A 20,339-nucleotide genomic window follows, 5' to 3' on the forward strand; every position below is an offset into this window, starting at 1 on the left:
AGAGAGGTACAGAAAGAAGCTAGAAAGGTGTAGAAAGAGGCAAGAAAAGTATGAAAAATAGGCAAGAAAGGTACAGAAAGAAACAAGAGCAGTGCATAAAGAAGCAAGAGAAGCACAGATAGAGGAAGAAACATGCAGAAAGAAGCAAGTGAGGTACGGAAAGTAGCAATAGAGGTATAAAGAGGTATAAAAAGAAGCTAGAGAAGTGCAAAAAGATACAAGAGAATAGAAAAAGGCATTAGAAGTACAGAAAGAGGAATACATTTGCAAAAAAAGCAAGTAAGGTACAGAAAGAATAAAGAGAGATACAGAAAGAAGTGATAAAGGTGCAGAACTAAGCAAATGAGGTGCAGAATGAAGCAAGAGAGGTGTAGAAAGAGGCAAGAAGGGTACAGAAAGAAGCAAGATAATTACAGAAAGAGGCAAGAGAAGTGAAGAAAGAGGTAATAGAAGCACATAAATAATCAAAAGAAGTACAGAAAGAGGCAAGAGCAAGTGAGAAAGTTGTAAGAGAGGTGCAGGAAAAGGAAGGCAGGTGCCGAAATGTCAAGAGAGGCACATAAAGAATCAAATGAGGTGCAGAAAGAAGTAATTGAGGTACGGAAACAAGCAAGTGATGTGCAGAAAGAAACAAGAAAAGGGCAGAAAGAGGCAAGATAAGTGCAGAAATAAGCAAAAGAGGTGCAAAAAGAAGCAAGTGAGGTATAGAAAGAAGAATATCAGGCGCAGAAAGAAGCAAGCAAGAAGCAGAAAGAACCAAGAGAGGTACAGAAAGAATCAAGAGAGGTGAAGAAAGAAGCAATAGAGGAGCTGAAAGAGGAAGAAAGATGCAGAAAGAGGCAGAGAGATACAGGACGAAGCAAGAGAGGTTCAGAATGATAAAATAGATGCAGGAAGAAGCATAGGAAGTGCAGTAAGAGGCAAGAGAACCACAGAAACAGGAAGATAGGAAGAGAGTTGGCGAAAGAAGCAAGATAAGTTCAGAAAGAGTCAAGGGAAGTTCAGAAAGTGGAAGAAAGGTGAAGAAAGATGAAGAGAGAAGCAAGAGAGGAGCAGAAAGAATCAAGAAAAGTGCAGAAATATGCAGAAATATGCAATAGACGTTCAGAAGTACTGAAAGAGGAAGAAATTTGCACCAAAAAGCAAACAAAGTTCAGAAAGAATCAAGAGTGGTGCTGAAAGAGGCAAGGGGTGCAGAAAGAGGCAGGTACAGAAAGAAGCAAGGTAAGTGCAAAAGGAAGCAGGACAAGCAAAAAAATTGCAGAAAGAAAAATGAGTATGCACACAGAAGCAAGAGAGGTACATAAAGAGGTGAAAATGAAGAGAAATCCAGAAAGATAGAGAAAGGTGCAGACTTATTCAAGAGAGGTGCACAAAGAGGAAAGAAAGGTACAGAAAGAGACAAAAGAAGTTCAGAAAGAGGAGGAGAGGTACATGACAAAGGAAGAGAAGTCCGGAATTAAGCTAGAGAAATGCAGAAATGGTAAGAAAGGTATAAAAATAGAGGAGCAGAAAGAAAGGTATAAAAATAGAGGAGCAGAAAGAAGCAAGAGAAGTACTGAAAGAATCAAGAAAATTGAAGAAAGATGCAAGAGAGGTACAGAAAGAAGCAAGAGAGGTACAGAAAGAAGAAGACGGGTGCAGAAAGAGGCAACAGAAGTGCAGAAAGAGGAAGAAAGGTACATAAAGAGGTAAGATAGGTGCAGAAAGAAGAAGACGGGTACATAAAGAGGCAAGAAAGAGGATGAAAGGTACAGAAAGAAGCTAGAGAGGTGCAGAAATAATCATGGGAGGTGCCTCTTTCTTAACCTCTCTTGATTCTTCCTGCACCTCTCTCCCCCATTCTGCACTTCTCTGACTTCTTTCTGCACCTCAATTGCTTCTTTCTACACTTCCGTAGCTCCTTTCTGCAACAGATCTACAAATGTGAGAGCTATTGCATAGCAAATGTTTGTTTCTTCTACCCCCCACCTTCCCAGAATGATGGCAGAGAGTGTGACCCGGGCAAAGATCGGTCGCCTTGCTTGCGGAAGTCGACACCAGTAAGGGGTTTAGCTCCTGCCCTTGTTTTTCAAAGTGGAGGTGGCAGTGCTTGTTTTTTTGTGGATTGCCACCTCCCCTCCACCCTGGCAGCAGGCAGCATGCAACAGGCAGCAGGCCTGTGACCGTGCACAGGAGCACGAGCAGTGGTCGGCAAGGGTGCGCCAGGCAGTGTATCACTGCTCCGGCGTTCGGCGCACCCATAACCAACCAACGCACTGGTGGTCCGATATCCTAGATGGAGAGCAGGATCTGCTGGACCTGCTAGGGGTTGAGGTTGAGGGGCTTGGTGATGACGTAATTGTTATTAATATTCTTATTAGGTACTTGTGTGTTCTATGTTATTGCTAATAATTTTTTCTCAAATAGCAATCATGTTGCTCACATGCAGGTAAGTTACATTTACAAATCTTATATTATGTTGGTATTGGTATTCTTAGACAGGTGCTCAGTGCTACCTAATTTTACTTTTCTTTGCAGCTTTGCGCTCATTTGGGCAGAGTATCCTGTCAATGTAGTGGTAGTTAGTTAGTTACTTAGTACTATTTGTAAATTAGTCGATCATGTACTCTCACTTCAGTCCTTATTTGAAAATTTTTTGTAGTTTGTATAGTGACTATCAACCAACCAACCAATCTGGTATATGCAATATGTATGTGTCCATCTATGAATAAGCCTAAATCCAGACTTAGTGAATTGGCTTGTCAAAGGCATTTGAGATGATTGTGAATTAAATTAGAATTTAGAAGCAAATACCATATTTTTGCAATTCATTCCAAAGTCTTTGGAATACGGAGGCTAGGTAGGTGCAGGATTCAGGAATCAGATTGTTTGTTACTGTGGAATAAAAAGAAAGATATGAAGGTCCGCAACTGCGATACTACTCTACCACGAGTCGATCTGGTTTTGGAAAGGTCAATGTTATTGTAATTGCCGTTTCCTGCCTGAAAATCTTTTGGAGTGAATATTTAATATTTATTTAAGACCAATCATTTTTTGTCTCTTTGATTATGTCTTACACGATCATCAGCATCCAGGGGCTAGAGTCAGAAAGGGTCGTCCAATGCAGGTGGGGGAGCTGGAGCTGCCTCTCACGAGCAAGAACACTCCTCGTTCAATGGCTCTGCTGGCCCCAGTAAGTCCTCCTGTTATTAATATTATATGTATTTTTCCCTAACCTTTACTTCTCCTTATTTTGAACTATTATTTCAATGTCCTAATTTTATTTTTCCCCAATCCTCTTCGATCTATCTACTGTTTCTAAATTCTTGTTATCCCTGCATTAACCTATTTACTAACTTAGTTTTCTAAAAAAATACTTCTAATGTGTGAATTTCAATTTTTACATCACAATGCCTCTATCTGAACTCAATCAGTAAAACCATGTGGTCATGGTCACGTTGGACACCCTAAAGTTGTGTCTTATTGTTATTTGTGCCTAGTATTATGTATATTTGTAGCAGTTGATGGAGAACAGATTACCATGCACCATGGCTGGAAGGAAGTATTGAGAAGGAGGACCGCACCATTACATTTTCCAACGAAGAAGACCTCATGTCTGATTGTACGCCCAGTTGGCCACTAATATTTCTTGTCAATGACTCAGATTCACAAATAGCTCTAGCCACTCTGTACAGTCCTTTACCGGTTGTCTTCTTGAGAGGCTTTTCAAAGATTCCCACCAACAAAATGTTCAACCTGATATTTTGTTATTTTTTATATGATATACTATAGCGTCTAATCTGGTCTGTCCCATAATTTAAGTGATCTGTATCATGTATATATTATATTTTATGTCTTTCTTGTGGAAAAGATAAATAGGTGGAGGCGTATATGGCATCTAAAATATACTTTTCTAGATGTACCTACCAGCAGAGTCGGTGCCAGCTGGTATGGTGCTGCCAGCCTGGAGAGAGAAGATGCAGCAGCTGCAGAGGGTGAGCCAGCAGCAGTGGCAGCGGGGTCAAGTCATATTTCTTGATTATAGACAATTGAACTGATACGCTCACTTCAAGGGTGTAAACTGTAAACTGTACTGTTGTGACAAAGTTGTGAACAGTTGAAGACACCCTTTACTTAAAATTAGCATTAGCGGGAGTTGAGTAATTGATGGACTCTTTTATCTTCAACTCAGCAGAGGACATTTTATGAAGAAGACTAAGAGTCAGACCTTGAGGGTTTGATGGAAATGGGAAAGAAGGATGAAAGGAAGAAGGACAGATGAGTGGCAGAGAAGGATGAGTGTGTGAAGGAGGCCTGTGATGCCTTTAGGTGAAGTTCATCCACCAAATTAGGATAGTCTTAAAAGTAGCCAATTAAAGTAGCAAATCCCTGGGGAAGTGCATGGTAATCCCCATGGAGGAAAGCTAATGGGCTTTCTCAACGATTGCACCAATGATGTAACAACAGCACCTTCCTCGCATGGCTTTGAAGAGAACTGTGCCCCTCGAGAGACACTCAGCGGACCTCAAAGGACAGTTCAAGAGCCCCGCAAACTAGATCATTTTCAGGGCACAATTGGCGCAAAGAAAATGCGCTCACGCCCTGGGGAAAGACTACGCGGGACTCGGGGAGGGGTGTCAAATTGTAATCTGTACCAAGGTTTGAAATCACAGTTTTTAGCTCGTTTATACTGTCAATTTTTAGTGTTAAGATTTTATTTAATTATACAGTTAATAGAACTTCAAACTTCATTTAGGTGGCAGATAGGATGCATGAGTGGTTGAAGCCGATGGGTATATGGTGAAAGAAATGATGCCTGGCTCGGTGGGTAAGATTGTATGAACAAAAGGAATCCTCTGGGGGTTTGATGGGTCAACCTAAAACAAGAATGCATAGGTTGTCAAATGACAAATGTTTGTTGGTGAAATTTTTGTGGAGAATGATAGCCGTCTTTGGCAGGGTGGATGGTATTCATGGGGTATAATGGATGAAGATAATGTAAAACTTAAACAGTGCCTGAGTAGCAAAGAAGAGGTTGATAAGATAATGCTAGAAGAACAATGCAATGATAAATGAAAAAATCCCTGAGAAGAAGAATAAACAAGGAAAGTTTTTTTATCAAGCTTTTTGATTCAAAAGTTTGAGGCTGTATTTAGGACTACTCCCTAGACTCACAATAGTTTCCAAGCACAATATACATATTATGTACCCACCCATCACGAGTTGCCTCCCTCCGAAGCCCACTCTCTACCGAGAGCATTTTTCGACAGTGTCAGCCATGGGTGGCCTATCGGCTGCATGATTACAACAAGTACAATCTTCTCTGTCACTTTTGCCAGGAACGGGAGCAGGGAGATGGGCTGGAAGTTGTTGAGGTCCTTGGGGTCCGCCTTGGGCTTCTTAAGAAGGGCGTTGATCTCGGCGTATTTCCAGCTTTCTGGGAAGGTTGCTGTCTCGAAGGAAGTGTTGATTGTTTTCCGGAGGTGGGGTGCGATGGTTGTGCTGGCTTTGTTGAAGACGTGGTGAGGGCAGGGGTCGGATGGGGATCCGGAGTAGATGGAGTTCATGGTTTTGATGGCGTCTTCATCGCTGACGCGGGACCAGGCGGTCAGGTGGCTGGTGCGGGTGGTGATCGCAGGGGTGGTGGACTCGGTGGTGGGTACGGGGGTGTCGGAGTTGAAACTGTCGTGGATGTCGGCGATCTTGCGGTGAAAGAAGGTGGCCAGGGAGTCGCATGGGTCTGGCGATGGTGGGATGTCGTTGATGTTGGAGCTGGGGTTGGAGAGTTCTTTCACGATGCTGAAGAGCTCTTTGGTGTTGTGTGCGTTTTTGTCTAGGAGGTCTTTGAAGGCAGTCCTCTTCGCGGTCCTGATGAGTTGGTGGTGTCTGCGGGTGGCGCTTTTGTGGGATGTGTGGCTGTCTGATGTTCAGTCGTGGAGCCATTTCTTCTCCAGCTTCCAACAGTTGCGCTTGGAGATCCGGAGGTCTTCGGTGAACCAGGCAGCTTTCTTGTTGGTGTGGTTGGTTGTGGAGGTATTGAGAGGGGTGAGGGTGTCAGCGCAGTCGTTGATCCACTGTTTGAGATTGGTCGCGGTGGTGTCTGGGTCGGTGGGGTCACCGGGTGGTCTCAGGGCGAGGGTGGTAGTCAGTTGATCCTTGGTGACCTTGCCCCAGCAGCAGCGTGGTAGCAGTTGAGTGTGGTGGTGTGTGGAGGGTTTCCTGAAGGAGAAGTGGACGCATCTGTGGTCGGTCCAGTGGGGTTCGGTGGTGTGGTTGAAGGAGACGTGGGGGTTTGTGGAGAAGATGGGGTCCAGCGTGTGTCCAGCGGCGTGGGTGTGTGTCGTTACGAGCTGTTTGCGTCCGAGGTTGGCGAGGTTGTCGATCAAGGCGGTGGAGTTGGCGTTGTTGTTGTTCTCGAGGTGGAAGTTCAGATCCCCGAGGAGGATGTAGTCTGTGGAGGCGAGGGCGTGGGTGCTGACGGTTGGCGATGGTGTTGCAGAACTGTGGTCATCGTCTGGGTGGTCTGTAGACAAGTTTTCCTCTGAGGGTGGTGTTGGGGTCGGTGTGGATCTGGAAGTGCATGTGCTCGGCAGTGGTGAGGGTGTCGTCGGTGTTGGTCGAGACTCTGAGGGTGTCTTTGTGGATAATGGCGATTCCCCCTCTAACTCCGTTGGTGCGGTCTCTGCGGGAGATCTTGTAGCCCTCTGGGATGGCTGCGGCGATGTCTGGTGCTGAGGTGGCATTCATTCAGGTCTCCGTCAGGAATGCGACGTCGGGAGCAGTGGAGTCTAGGAGGTCCCAGAGTTCGATGGCGTGCTTGCGAGCGGAGCGGGTGTTGAGGAGGATGCAGTGAAGTTGGTTGGGTTCTCTGGCTGGTGGTTTGGAGGGCTGGATGCTGGTGAATCTGCAGTTCCGGCAGGCGAAGGGCCCTTGGGTGCGCTTCGGGGTGGCCCGGTAGCAGGAGTGGTCTTGTCCGGTGTTGAGTCCATGGAGGGTGCTGGAGTTGTAGTGCAGTCTGGCGCTGCGGGGGTGCGGGGTCCAGGGGTTCTGGCACTGGGCGCAGTCCAGGTGCGGAAGGGTGCAGACGGGCTTGCCTTTGGCGTGCCTTCGGCGCGCCAGCAGCGCTCCTGCTGTGCGGCCTCCAAAAGAGGGGCTGTGGGAGGGCGGGCAGCTGGGAGGCGGGAGAGGGGTGGCGAATGGGATGGCAGGGGGCGGGGCCGCAGGATGATCCTAAGGCAAACCTTGCCCATTTGAGACTTTATTTCCTATGTGGCTATAGTAGGAGAATCCTACACTGGCATGGATACCCCATGTGATATGGTCTACTAAAGGGTTCCTCCCCTGTGGGGCTATTGAGTCTCCCCAAAGTTTGGGATGTCTACCAACAAATTTGGGATTCTAGAGAGGGCCTTGGGGTTGTCTGTGTAGGGATGTGAGACCCTAAAAGGGTTGGTCTCAACTTCCTCAGGAGGCTTTCTACTCTAGGACATAATTGTTCCTGTCCCTAGGAGTCAACCTTTTGCTGATTACAGCTTTTGATTGATCCTCCCAAATTGAGGCAATCGGGGGCGAGTGAATGTCCAACACAGCCCATGTGGGGGATGTCACCTGCTGAAGGTAAGAGAGAGCCCTCAGATTGCTGAGTGTTATCCACCTGGCTAGTACCCCAAGACAAGGGGTCCCTATGTCGTAAATTAGCAGTGATTAGGTTAGCATTCGCTGAAGCTACAAGTGTTTTTGTCTTCATATTGACCACTTTTCGGAGGCCATTTTTTATTCCTGGCCTCCATTTTGAGTGTCCACGTTGCCTCGTGGTCACCATGCCCTTTGTCCTACCTCCTCGCTATTTGAACAATGGTCTGCCAAGCAAATAGCTATATTTGGCTCATGGTCAAGCCTCGCGCATGCGCAATCAAAACCACATCTGTTTCTAATCGATCACTGTTGAAAATGTTTCCCCAACTGGTCAGATTGCTAAACTCCTCCCACATGTTGGCTGTGTTCCAAAAATGTCCTTATATATACATTAAATCGTCGGATGCCCAAAGGATTGGTCGAGACGAAGGATTGGAAACTCGCTTTGGACGTGAGCACTGCCGAAGAAGACCCGAGTCTTTCCCTTTCCTTCCGATCTGACCTTCCAGGCGGCGCCGGTCCTCGACTGAGATCTTGATCGTTGGGTAGCCGTGCAGTGATCTTTTTTGGTCGATTTGGGAACTTGGCAGTTGGAATCTGGACGGTTGGAATTATTGGTAAGCTTTGGATTGGTAAGGTAGTCTACTGACACTCACTGTGGCTTTTTGGATTTGTATGAGTTAGCTAATATTTGGATCTATGTTTTGTATCATATGTGGAGTGCACCTCACATAGGCAGGTAATGTGGAGATATTTCTCTGATCTTATATTTGTTTGAACACCAAATCGTATGTGAAATACTTTAAGTGCTATTTTACGTGTAATATTGCATATTCTTTAATATATTTGACATGCCTGTTCTCAGCACACTTCGAAGGATGTGTTGCCTTAGTAATGGTACCAGTTTACGATTAAATGAATCTCAGCTGGCTCCCCCAGAGAAGACACCTAATAGGGAAATGTATGTCAAATTTGGACTCCCCCCCATAATGTATATCACATTATGACACAAATATACAAAAGCAGATTCTGAGTTAAGTTGGCCACTCCATGAGTCATTTGATCTACGAAAGGTTCAGTATGTGGAGCAGTGTTTCTTTCAGCGCAGGTCTAGACAGGATATGTTTGATTGTGTGCGTATGTGGGAGAAAGCGGTACGCGAGCGAATGAAGCGTGAGCAGGCCTTGGCTGAAAAAGAGCAATTGAAGGCTGCTCATGTCAAAGCTTTACAGCTACAGGATAAGGAAATATAGGAGCAAAAAAGAGAGGGAGATAAGGGAGCGTCATTTGCAGATTAATGGCCAGTTTCCTATTCGAGCCCTCTCTATCCTGTCCTTAATAATCTACCTGATGATTTTTCATTACTAGATTGTTCTCCACCACCGTATGCAATACCTTCGGCACCGGACGCAGACGATGACTCTTCTGACGAGCGGAACAAAGGACGGGACACTCGTTCTATGCTTTCTGCCTCTCATGCTGCTGAATTCGAGCTGATGCTCATAGAATTAGCGTTAACACTGCTTCTGCTCTTGATGTTGTAGCTAGTATGAAGGGGTGGTCAGAAAAAGAGCAGTTATATTTCATGGAGGTTTTGGCTAGAGAAATTACCACTCGATTTAGGAAGTATTCGCTTGAGTTAGAACTTAAGGATGTAGCAGATGATTGTCTGAAATTACGTAAAGCTCTTTTTGTTCTCGCAGACACAGATGATTTCTTCGGCATCTGATCAAAGTACGAGACTCCGAAACACGACTGCGTGACGAGGAAAAGGCAGCGAGTTTGAATGCGCCTGGGTCACCGGTCATGGAAAAGGAAGCCGCTATCTTCGGATCAGATAAGGGTCACGTAATTCATGCAAAACCCATGCGGGAAGCCGCATCTTTGTATGTCCCTTCTAAAGGTTAAGGTACAGATGATGATAAATCGTCTGTCGACTCAAAGGGTTATTTTGTATATAATTGGGTTTATACCCCTTAGAATAGAGCAGATGTTATGGCCCTTAAAAATGCTTTGCCTGATCGAAGTAAAAATCAGCAGCTTTCTATAAGGAAGTAGAGGGGGCTCTCAGTTCCTGTGTTATGACGTTAACTGATATCGATCTATTCTTTGGATTGATATTGCCTCCTGATATGTGGAGGGCAATTCGCAAAACTGATGATCGACAAAATTTGGGGGGAGAATGGAGAGATTTGGAACAAGCAGATAGAGACAGGGAGCCCGCATGTAAACCGTGTAAATTAATTTTAGACCTCCCAGTAGCTATTTTGAATAGGTTGAAATTGCTCATGCCGCCTAAAAAGATTGATTGGACTATGTTAGCATCCTGTAAAAAAAAACAGATGAGTCAGGGTCAGATTTCTTTACGTGCTTCGAGGAAGCATTCCATGATTTTAGTGGTCAATTATTGACGGATGATATGGGTAGACATCTGTTTGTCGACAAGTATGTAGCAAACCTTTTACCAGAAAAACGATTAAAAGCTAGCGAAAGTTCGTGAACCACTTCAACTCCTGCTTCTGTTTTGACCAGGGCTCAATATTATGAGAGGCAGGAGTTGGAGGCCAAAAAAAGTGATGAGAAAAAGACGAAAGATTTGAAGACGAAACTGATGTTGGCTCAGGTTTATGCCCCGCCGATTAGAGGGAATGATAGGGGTAGACATGGGTTTTATGGCCCGCCTTCCTCCCGTCCTGGTCTCTCTGTGGATCAGTGTGCGTACTGTAAACAGTTTGGGCATTGGCTTTCGGATTGTCCAGTACTGCGTGCCCAGCAATATCACCGTGGCCGAGGCCAAACTAGATTTAAAAATGGATACTCAGGCCCAAGAGGGGGGGAAAATGATCGCGCTAGGTTTGAATCCAGTGGGCGTAGACAGAACGGGTAAAATACCTTTGATAGACGGAATCAGTACCAAATATCAGAGGGCGGGTCTCCTGAATTTCAAGATGCCACTTATGCATAGGATTGCCTAGGATGGGGTATGAAATCGGTTGAAATCCCAGTAGATCAGAGGGTCCATATATTTTAGCACATGTTTTGGGTTCTACTGAACAGTTTCTGGTCGATACAGGGGCATACTCGTTGCGCCTTGTCCAAACAATTGGTTCCAAGGGCTCCCCTGTCTGGCACAACGATTACATCGATAGGGTTCGATGGAACACCTTCTCTTAGCCCATTGTCACAACCTCTTCCATTCCATATTGATAGGTTTGCTGCTCCTTGCCCATTTTTGCTGTCCCCGAATACGCCAGATAATATTGTATGCCTTGATATGCTGAAACACTTCTGAGTTACGATATGCTGCTCCTCCGAAGGGGTGCGCGTTATTTTGAATGAGATTTATCCTGAGGTTGAAAGATCGTGTCTTGTCAAGGAAGATGCTGCGTTAGCTTCCCTCCCGAGTATTTTGTGAGCCACTTCCGATACTGATGTAGGGCAGATGGTTATCCCTCCCGTTCATATTAGTGTTAAGGAGGGTGCTTTGCTGCCCCGGGTGCCACAATATAAGATTTCTCGAGAAGGCAAAGAAGCATTGACACATTGTAGTGTAGTTCCTATATTCCCAATAGGCTCTGCACATTGGAATAATAGAAACAGCAGTGTACACATAGGACTGAGGTCGACTAGGTCTCTACTGACTATATTAGACTTATTTAGTTTTGCCAGCTAGCTCAGAGGTCACTAGAAACTTTCTCGAATGTTCAGGTAAGAGTGAACTCTCCTGATTTAGACATGAAGGGATTAGCTTCTGACAACTGCATAAACATGACAACTTTGCTCCCTCAGAATGAAGAGTGTATCTTTAGAGTCCTGTGAAAACAATAGACAGTTATTTCACTCAGTCAATCGTGCGTATTTAGTTTCACCAGAGTGCAGAGAAATAGAGAGACAGGCGTTTTCAATAAAAAGTGTTATTTATTGAGCAGTCTTCTTTCTCATGCAAGAGAAATGAATTGCCACAATTGCAATACTTATCATAAAGTAAAGTGCGTACAGTAAAAGGAGTATTATGAAATAATACTGTAAAAGCATTGATATGGTTTCTTAGCCATATGATACTTTAAAATGGATAAAATATATACATATATAAAAACATTGACTAACGTACTCAACTGGTGCTTCTAAATATGCCTACCCCGGTGTACCTGACCTAAGCCTAATACGTGGGAAGGAGTAAGTAAGTAGTAGTTTAAATTAAGTTGGTTTTTGCCAAGGAATCTGAATCAAGAATTCTCTTAAGGGTTTAAACAGCTCCGTACCTTGGTAATAGAATGTGGGAGGTCCTGTATCTCTCTCTCAGGACTCGATCTCCCAGCAACCCGCAAGGGTGACTGGAAACACCGGAGCTGGATTTTCTCAGCTGGAGAAAAAGACAGTGTCTTTCTCAGTACGTCAAAATGGAGGGGCGGCGTCCTTCGGCTCTTCGCATCAGCTGGGCTTCGGGCAAGTAGATAGCCGCTCTGCTCCAAACCACCGAGTGTTTGCTTAAGGCAACATTGGTATATTTATACCTGAAAGGTGCCGGGTTTGATGTAAGGTTGGACATAAGGACGTCACTAAGAACTAACAGTTCTTTCTGGACTCTAGTAGTTCTTGTGCGAATCAAAACAAGAGCAGGGGGATTTCCCGGGCTGCTGGAGGTTTGGTTTGTTTAAAGAACGCGATGTACTTTCTAGGAGTCTAGGGGAGTAGCCTTGCCGTATTTGGACTGCATGGGCTATTACTAAATATGGATATGATTCTAATGCCTTTATAAGGATATTATTTATTATAGCCATATAAGGGCATAAATCGGGAATATCGAATTAGGGTCCTAGATAGAAACACAACACCCACTCCACGTACTAATGTCCATCATTACTAAATGCTAAGCAATATTAAACATATAACGATGCATGTGTGTTTTCCAACCCACCCAAAAATACATAAATCACATTTTAAATGGTATATGGTAAATACACGAAAATGAGTATTGGTACTGTACGCTTTTCAAGCAGTGTTATCATTCAGTTAAATGCATATATATGCATATATATATATCAGCTGAATGAATTGCGAAAATTACACATGAAATGGCTCTGAATACAGAAAAGAAGGTTGAGACCATTTCATCACATATTTATACAAATGCTGTACATGTGCTAGAGGCTGAGGTAAAATATTGTCTCTAGAGTTCCTACAATAGAAGCTCTGTTCTCTAAGAATAGTTCTACTTTAAGCAGAGTACCATGCGCCAGAAAAAGGGTAAATATTTTGGAAGTGAAAAAAAAATATTTCGATTTCAGGGGAAAAAATAGTTCCAAATGTTTTCAGTAGCTGTGTTTATCAAAAACTGAAGGGCGAATTCAGAGTTCAGGGAACGCTGTGTGCTCATTGTTTTCAAAAGTTATTCTCGTTGTTCAGGGAAGAACATCATATCAGACAGACTTGCAAAAAATTGGTCTACAACATCAGGTGAAAGTTCGACCAAGTTCGAAAATGCTGAAATTGTGCATATGTGAGAATGATTGCTATCATCGATGTCAGGATCAGCAATGCTCACAGAAGGTTGTACCTGTGTGGTGCTGCTTTCATCTCGTACTCCACCACCACCTATTCGTGGTGGTGAAGTCTCAACGAATGCCGTCATCAGAATGGGTAGCCGCTGGGGACAACACGATGCATGAGTCGTTACAGGACCTAGCAAAGTATCGATATCCATTGGTACTGCTGATGGTAGTGTAAGACAGATGTCCAACACGCATTCTTCTCCGCATAGCATACATCGAAGCACAGGTAAGATGCAATCTTGCCAGATTGGTCTGAATGAAAGAAACCAAGTTGTACTTAGATCTCTTAGCCGGGCAAATCCGAGGACTTAAGTGATGCGGTCCCGGTAGCTCATAGCTAGGATCGTTTCTCCCATCGTTGCTGGAGTCTTGTCTGTGGCTTGGCTTGCCATATCGGTACAAAAGGGGGTGGTGAATCAAAAATAAAATTCCTGCTACGAGTCCCAAAAGTAGAGGCAGACCGCCAAATAATGAATGGACAAAATTCGGAAAAATGCCCAGAACGGTTTCAAAGGGTGCTAACAGTCCCGAAAAAACTGTCTTAAATACATGTGCGATGCCACTGGTATCAGACATGATTAAGATTTGACTTAACATTTCTACGAAATGGACGGGGCAATTTGTTGATAATAGGGAATGTATCTCTGCTGCTGTCCTTGCAATTTGCAGTTCATACATCTCTTTGGACAAGGTTAAAGGCACAGTTGTCTGTAAAAGAATGGATTTCATTCTGCTTAAAGTATCAATTCGAATCGAAGAGATATTCAAAGAAGGCCATATCGCAGCCTCCATGTCTGGATTGCTGTTTGGATACAATACTTGCATACAGCAAGTGACCATGGAAGTAACGCTCACGAGATAGGCTTTTCCTGGCACCATGCCACAACAGCTGTGGTCACTTATTAGAACATAACTGCCGTTGGAAAGCTGTCTGAAAAATGGCTCTATCTGTTTTGCAGGAGTGCCATGCAGGTGACATGAAAGGTTGTTTGAAGACCCTTCGCAGGCTCCATGCAAGTTAATACCTTGACACAGAAGTGTACCGCTTAGTGATTTTTTACAATTGTTACCACTAAGAAATACCTCTTTCTTCCATTCACTATAACATTTCTGTGTATAAGGTAAATTCCATGTTGACTTGATGTATCCTTTACCCAGCCTTTCATACTGGCCTGCTGGTATATACTCTTGGCAATATTTAAACTGGAAAGTTGTTATCGGAATTGTAATTGTTCCGTGTATTATCCATTCAATGACAGGTCTCTCTGACATTGTCAATGGTAATCTCTCAAGTTTTTCAGTGCTCAGAATCGTATAGTCTGCTCCTTTTTGTGCCAAACTGATTTGTTTATCAGTAAGGTTAAAGATAGAGAATAATGATGTTGTGTTGATTAAACGCCATGGCACGTAGCCTGAACGCAGAATTTGCAACGTCCAGCCAAGCTGTACAATAGAACTTAATTGGGACTGTCCATGTTGTAACATTACTATGTCCTGCTCTATTATGTCAATAGCAGATGATACAATGTTGTCCAGTGAATATATTCTGGAGGACAGAGTCATTAACCCATTGTCCACTACATAAAGTTATTTTTCCAAATTAATACAATCAATTTCTCTTATTTTTTGTGCTGTTTCAATTTGTGTTACTTTCCAAGCCTCGTTGTATGCAGCGTATATACCGGCCGCTATGAAACGTTTTTGACGCTGTTTGCGTGGTCCCAGTATGAAATCACGCAAGTCAGCACCGTCTTTAAGTAAAGTCAAGTGTTGCTTAATTTCAGCCAGTGAGGATTTCTGTAGCCACTCAAGGCATAGTTTCCCTACACTGTATGTAGTAACTATCCCTGGATATTTTCTCTGGGAGTATCTAGGGTCTGGCCTGCTCTGTTTAAACCCCTGTGTTTTGTTCAGGAATCTATCTTGACAGTTATTTGTGTCTATGGGCCAGATCAACCATTTTTTCCAATCAGGATTTGTTCTGTTTTGGTGGAAAATATGGGATACGTCTATCTCCACATCTTTAGTGCTATTACTATCAGGTATGGGCTTTGGAATAGACGGTTTATTTAAGTATTTTATCTTAGCTAGGCCAAGACAAGTAGTTTGTTGAATTGTGTCATTCAGAAATATTATTTGTTCTGGGATCATGCAGGCCCTAAATAATGCTTCTAGGTCTTGTACCTGCCAGTCTTTTGAACCCCAGATGGGTTTTGTTTCAATGTTGTTTTTCCAAAATTCAAAACCAAATGTAGACATTTTGTCATAAATTTTTTCAGAATAAATCAATTTAGTATTTGTCAACATTGTTTTCATACCTGTCTTATTTAACATTTTGAAATAAAACGTTTCTGGATCACTGTTGTTAAACCCTGAGATGCATTGGAATTTCTCAAAAAATGTTTTCGAGCTGCCTTTTGGTGGAGTTGGACAATGTTCCCATTGATTATAATTAAAAACATTTCTAGGCTGAGCAGTTTTATGCAAATAGTGATCACCAAAATGATTATAACAATATAGCTCTTCATAATTTGATGAACCCTGTAAATATTCATGTTCTGTAAATTTTGCTGACATTACTAAATCTGACATCATATTATTAATGTTTTCAAAGTCCCAATCATCAGAGAAAGTACTTGGTGTCACAAAGTCACTTAAGGAAATCTTAAACTGGTGTGGATATTTCAAGAGCTCAATCGCGCCATATATTTCATAATCCGTTTTGTCCCATGCTACCCCACCGGGTATTGGATTGGCTTTGATGTTCACTGATGATAGTTCTCTTTTCTCGATGTGAGAGGATGTGTGAGGCTTTAGGACCAAGATGATGTTCTGACTTGCTGTGTCCATTGTACTATATTTTCCTTCAATTAATTTTCCCAAACATAGAACCATGATGAGCCAAAGTAGGAGGAAAAGTACACCTAACACAATCCAAAATTCAATCCATGGTGAAATCAGATATGTTTCTTTTAGTTGGTGAAAAATTTCAGTCACTTTGTCTTTAAAAGTTTTTGTTGCTGGCGTTTCTTCAGGCTCGCTTGGATCTTCAGAAAAGTCATCGAAATTGATGAAGTAGCCAGATGCAGTTCTGTCAATTGTTGGAATTGCTTCTGGATTTTCATTTGCCTTTGGATTTTTCTTTGTTTCATTAGCATAGTCTGAGGCTACATTGTTGTAGACAGGTGTTTCTTGACGAACTGGTGCAATTTGGGTTTCAAGAGGCACAAGTTCCATGGCTTTGTTGCATAGTCCTTTTTTGTTCACTGTAGGTTTATCAAATGTGATTAGTCTCTCAGTTTGAACCTCTTGGATTGTAGCAAAATTTGGTCTTCTGCTATTTCTTGGGAGTCCACTGGGCCTACTACTTATTATTGGCCACATGATTGTGGTTTTACCAGGTCGATGGATACAACTCGGTTCTCCTTTTTACCAGCAAGAGGCGGTAGTACTACTGATCTTGTTCCGCTGACAGCTAAGACAGGTACTGCTTTTCTGTAATAAGGCCCAAATTCACTCTTCACCGCGATCTTTTCTCTGACCAGATCCCCAATCTTTGGAATCCAGACAGGTCTTGCTGGGACAGGTGGTTTTTCTTCAGTGGCTGTTGGCTGTTGCTTTAACTTTTTATTACTCAGACTTCTTCTTGTTTCATTTAAGTCCTGTAAAACAGCCAAACGGTCTTTGATATCAAAGGCTTTTTCTTCTACCACTGAAGTGTGACAATCTAGATCCTGAATGTGCATTCTAGTACCGAACAATAGTTCGTAGGGAGTGAGACCTTTTAGAGAATTTCTTGGCAGATTGTTAAGACTACGTTGGACACTTGTTAAATGTTTGACCCACCCATCACCCGAACCTAATACCCTCTCCGTTATAGATTGATTTATGTCCCGGTTTTTTATTTCCACTACTGCATTTCCCTCAGGATGGAATGGAGAAGAGTACCGTAATGCAATGCCCATGCTGGCCATGGCCTTCTTGTAAGCCCGAGAGCTAAACGCAGGACCCTGGTCAGAATGTAGCATGCCAATAACGTATGTGCCGATAAAGACTCGCAAATCTTGGTATAACAGTTCTGGCGTCAGCCGAGCGCTGGTGTCGACATTTAGAGTGAATCTAGTCTTAAATATTATGGGGACGCATTTCTCCTACTGTATTTCTGCGTATAGATAGCCTGATGATTTCTAATAAAGGTGTCCTGGCAGTGGTCTGGTTCGGTTCACGACTGCGATCTCTGTTGCAGTCCGAAAAACTCTTTGCAAATTTGTAATGTTGCAGGCACATCCCGGGCCACCAGTATTCTGAATGTAATTCTTTTAGAGATTTCACGATCTCTTGGTGCCTTAGACCCAATCCCATGTGTGCTGCTTCAATCAAGAAGACTCTCCGGTTCGTGTTTGGAATTACTCTATCCCCCACTCCAGGGATTTGAGCAAAAGGAACGGAGTTTGCATCAATTATGTATGTATAACTGAGTGGATAGTGCAGAGGTAATGCTGCATAGTCGCCTTTTAAAGACGCTTTTACCGCCAGCATGTGGCTACGGAAGCCGGTTTAGCTGCTTGCGCTGTGGCTCTGAGAGCCAATGAATTCCTTGCGACGTGAACGCCATCACGTTGATGACTCAGTGTATGTATCACATGAGTCTTTCGTAGTTCTTTCTGCAAAAGAACTACCTGTTCCCAACGCTTCTTATGCTTTATTGTGGCACCTGTGTCATCTTTGTAATCGTTTTGAACCCAGTTCTGCAAGTCATTATTGTAAGACCTGATGCAGGAATGCGAATCGCACACTATTAGTGTTGGGAATTCACGATCAGCATTTTCAAGTGCCATCTTTAAAGATCTTATTGCAGCTCGCTGAGCTGAACAGTTTCTGAGTGATTCAGTTTTGGTGATTATTGGTCTGAATTTACCAAAGCGCCAGCGACCTTTAACAATCGCGCACGCTGCGTTGTAGGATTTTTTCTCTACATCGTAGTGTTGTGCAAATCTGTCCATGTAGATTACACATGTGTACTGTTCGAGAGGCAGAATTTCGATTGGCAGAGGATTTTCTTCTTCATATTCTAGATTTTCTAGTTTTTTCATTTTTGGGTCAAAATAGTACTTCACGTCTTCTGCAGCAAGAGAATTTTCCCATTGTATCCATTTTGGATCTAATGCAACAGCAGTCAAATTGCGTGGATTGTTAATGCCTCAAGGGCTGATTCTGCTGTTAAAACAGTTATCTTGCTGCCTTGGGCTTGGGCTCTTTCTTTTGCTACAGCAGTTTGTACCGCAGTTAGAATTTTTTCAGTTGAACTGAATTTCATTTCAGCTTGTGTGTACAAGTGATATTTGTAAGCTATTGGTACCGTTTCTCCCTCATTAGAGGTCAGGTACGTGAATCCGCATCTTCCTGGGATGACTCGGATTACAAGGTTGTGTATGTTTTCGCGAGTTTATAATTTTGTTTTAGCTAACATGTCTCTTTGCAATGATCTTAAAATTTCTGTGTGTTTCTGAGTCCAATTAATTTGTTTGAAATCAGGTTTTATTAATTCATAAAGAGGTTTAACCCTCTCTGCATAATTTAAAATGTATGTTCTTCCGAAATTCAGGAAACCTAGTATTGATTGTAAGTTCTTCAGCGTTTTTGGTGCTTGGAGTACAGCACACTTCTCTAAGAAGTTGTCTGCTAGGCTTTTGCCTTCACTTGATTTCATATCCTAAAAATAGGACAGTTAGATGGGCAATTTGTGACTTTTTAAAGTTGAATTTGTAACCCTCAGCTGCAAACCCAAGTATTATGGTGTCCACTCTTTTCAAGTGTTTCTCCAGGTCATCATCTGTGAGATAGATGTCATCGACATAAGATAATGCCTCATCATCATATATTTGTAGTAACTCTGTTACCCTTGCTGAGAATAATCCTGGGCTATTCTTGAATCCCTGTGGGAGTCAACAGAAGTGTTTTTGCGACCACATTATTGAGAAAGCGGTCAAATACCTGCTTTCAGGTGCTATGTTTTGTCAAAAGAATCCATTAGAGATATTTAATGTCGTTTTATATTTTTTGCGCACAATGTTATTCATTAGTGCTGCACTGTGAAAGTTTTGTACTGCAAATGTTTTACAACAGGAGTTTAGGTGTCTTTAGTCCAAAACCAGACAATATGAATCGTCTGGCTTGGAGACAGGAAACAAAGGATTGTTTATTTGTGAGGTGCATGTTTCAATCATCCCCTGGTATTCAAGTTGATCTAAGATCTCCCTGACTTGCTTTTTAGCTTCTTGTTTAACTGGGTACTGCCTTTGTGCAGTGGGTTGACTTTTTAACTGGATTTTGTGGGGAGGAGAATCCTCATCCCATCCTACATGATTTTTATATAATGCAGGAGCTCGGGCCACTGCCCATTTTCTGGCAAGTGTATATTTTTTATGAATTGGAATATGATTTGAGAAGGCAGGCATAATCATTTCTTCGCCATGAGGGCACTCCCTGACAAACTCTGGTGGCCAGTCTTTCTCAGCTAACAGAATGTGATAGCCTTTAGAAAGGTTATCCCAAAAAAAAACCCTTACTTTCCTAGTCTTGTCCCCCTCTATACGCAATTTTATTTCGTATAATTTATGGGGTTTGCTAACTCTGGTGTCTGCAATTTCCACCTGAATGTATTCATTTGTGTCCACTGTCTCCAGAAGATTCATCAGGATCTTGCGAGCTATTGTCACTTCTGCTGCGCTGTCTAGCATTGTCTGGGCCCACTCTCCATTTTTCAGTTGTGTCCTTAGTATCCTCTGCATGTTTTATTTTAATACTGGCTACCTTCTTTCTTGGAAATTGTAATTTTTTACTTTGATGAGCAGGTTCCTTGTCTTTGGACTTGACGTGCTCTTCTTTGTGTTCTGACCGTCCTCTTCTTTCCGATTTCTATGAGGAAGTCTGAAAATATCGAGAGGGACTTGTGTCAATATCTTGATATCTCTCAGGTTTTCTTAATGGATCCCTATCTCTAAGGTTGTATCTTTTCTCAGAGGGCTCCCTCTGGGGAGACTTGTTTCCTCGGTCTGGAGATCTTTCTCTCCGTTGAGGAGACCTTCCTCTGGACTAGAATCGTTATTCTCTGGGAGTGGATTGTTTATTTCAATCCCAACTCTTTTTTGGAGTGTTTAGATTATTTTT

Source organism: Lissotriton helveticus, chromosome 4_1 (assembly GCF_964261635.1).
Source record: "Lissotriton helveticus chromosome 4_1, aLisHel1.1, whole genome shotgun sequence".
NCBI classification, from domain to species: Eukaryota; Metazoa; Chordata; class Amphibia; order Caudata; family Salamandridae; genus Lissotriton; species Lissotriton helveticus.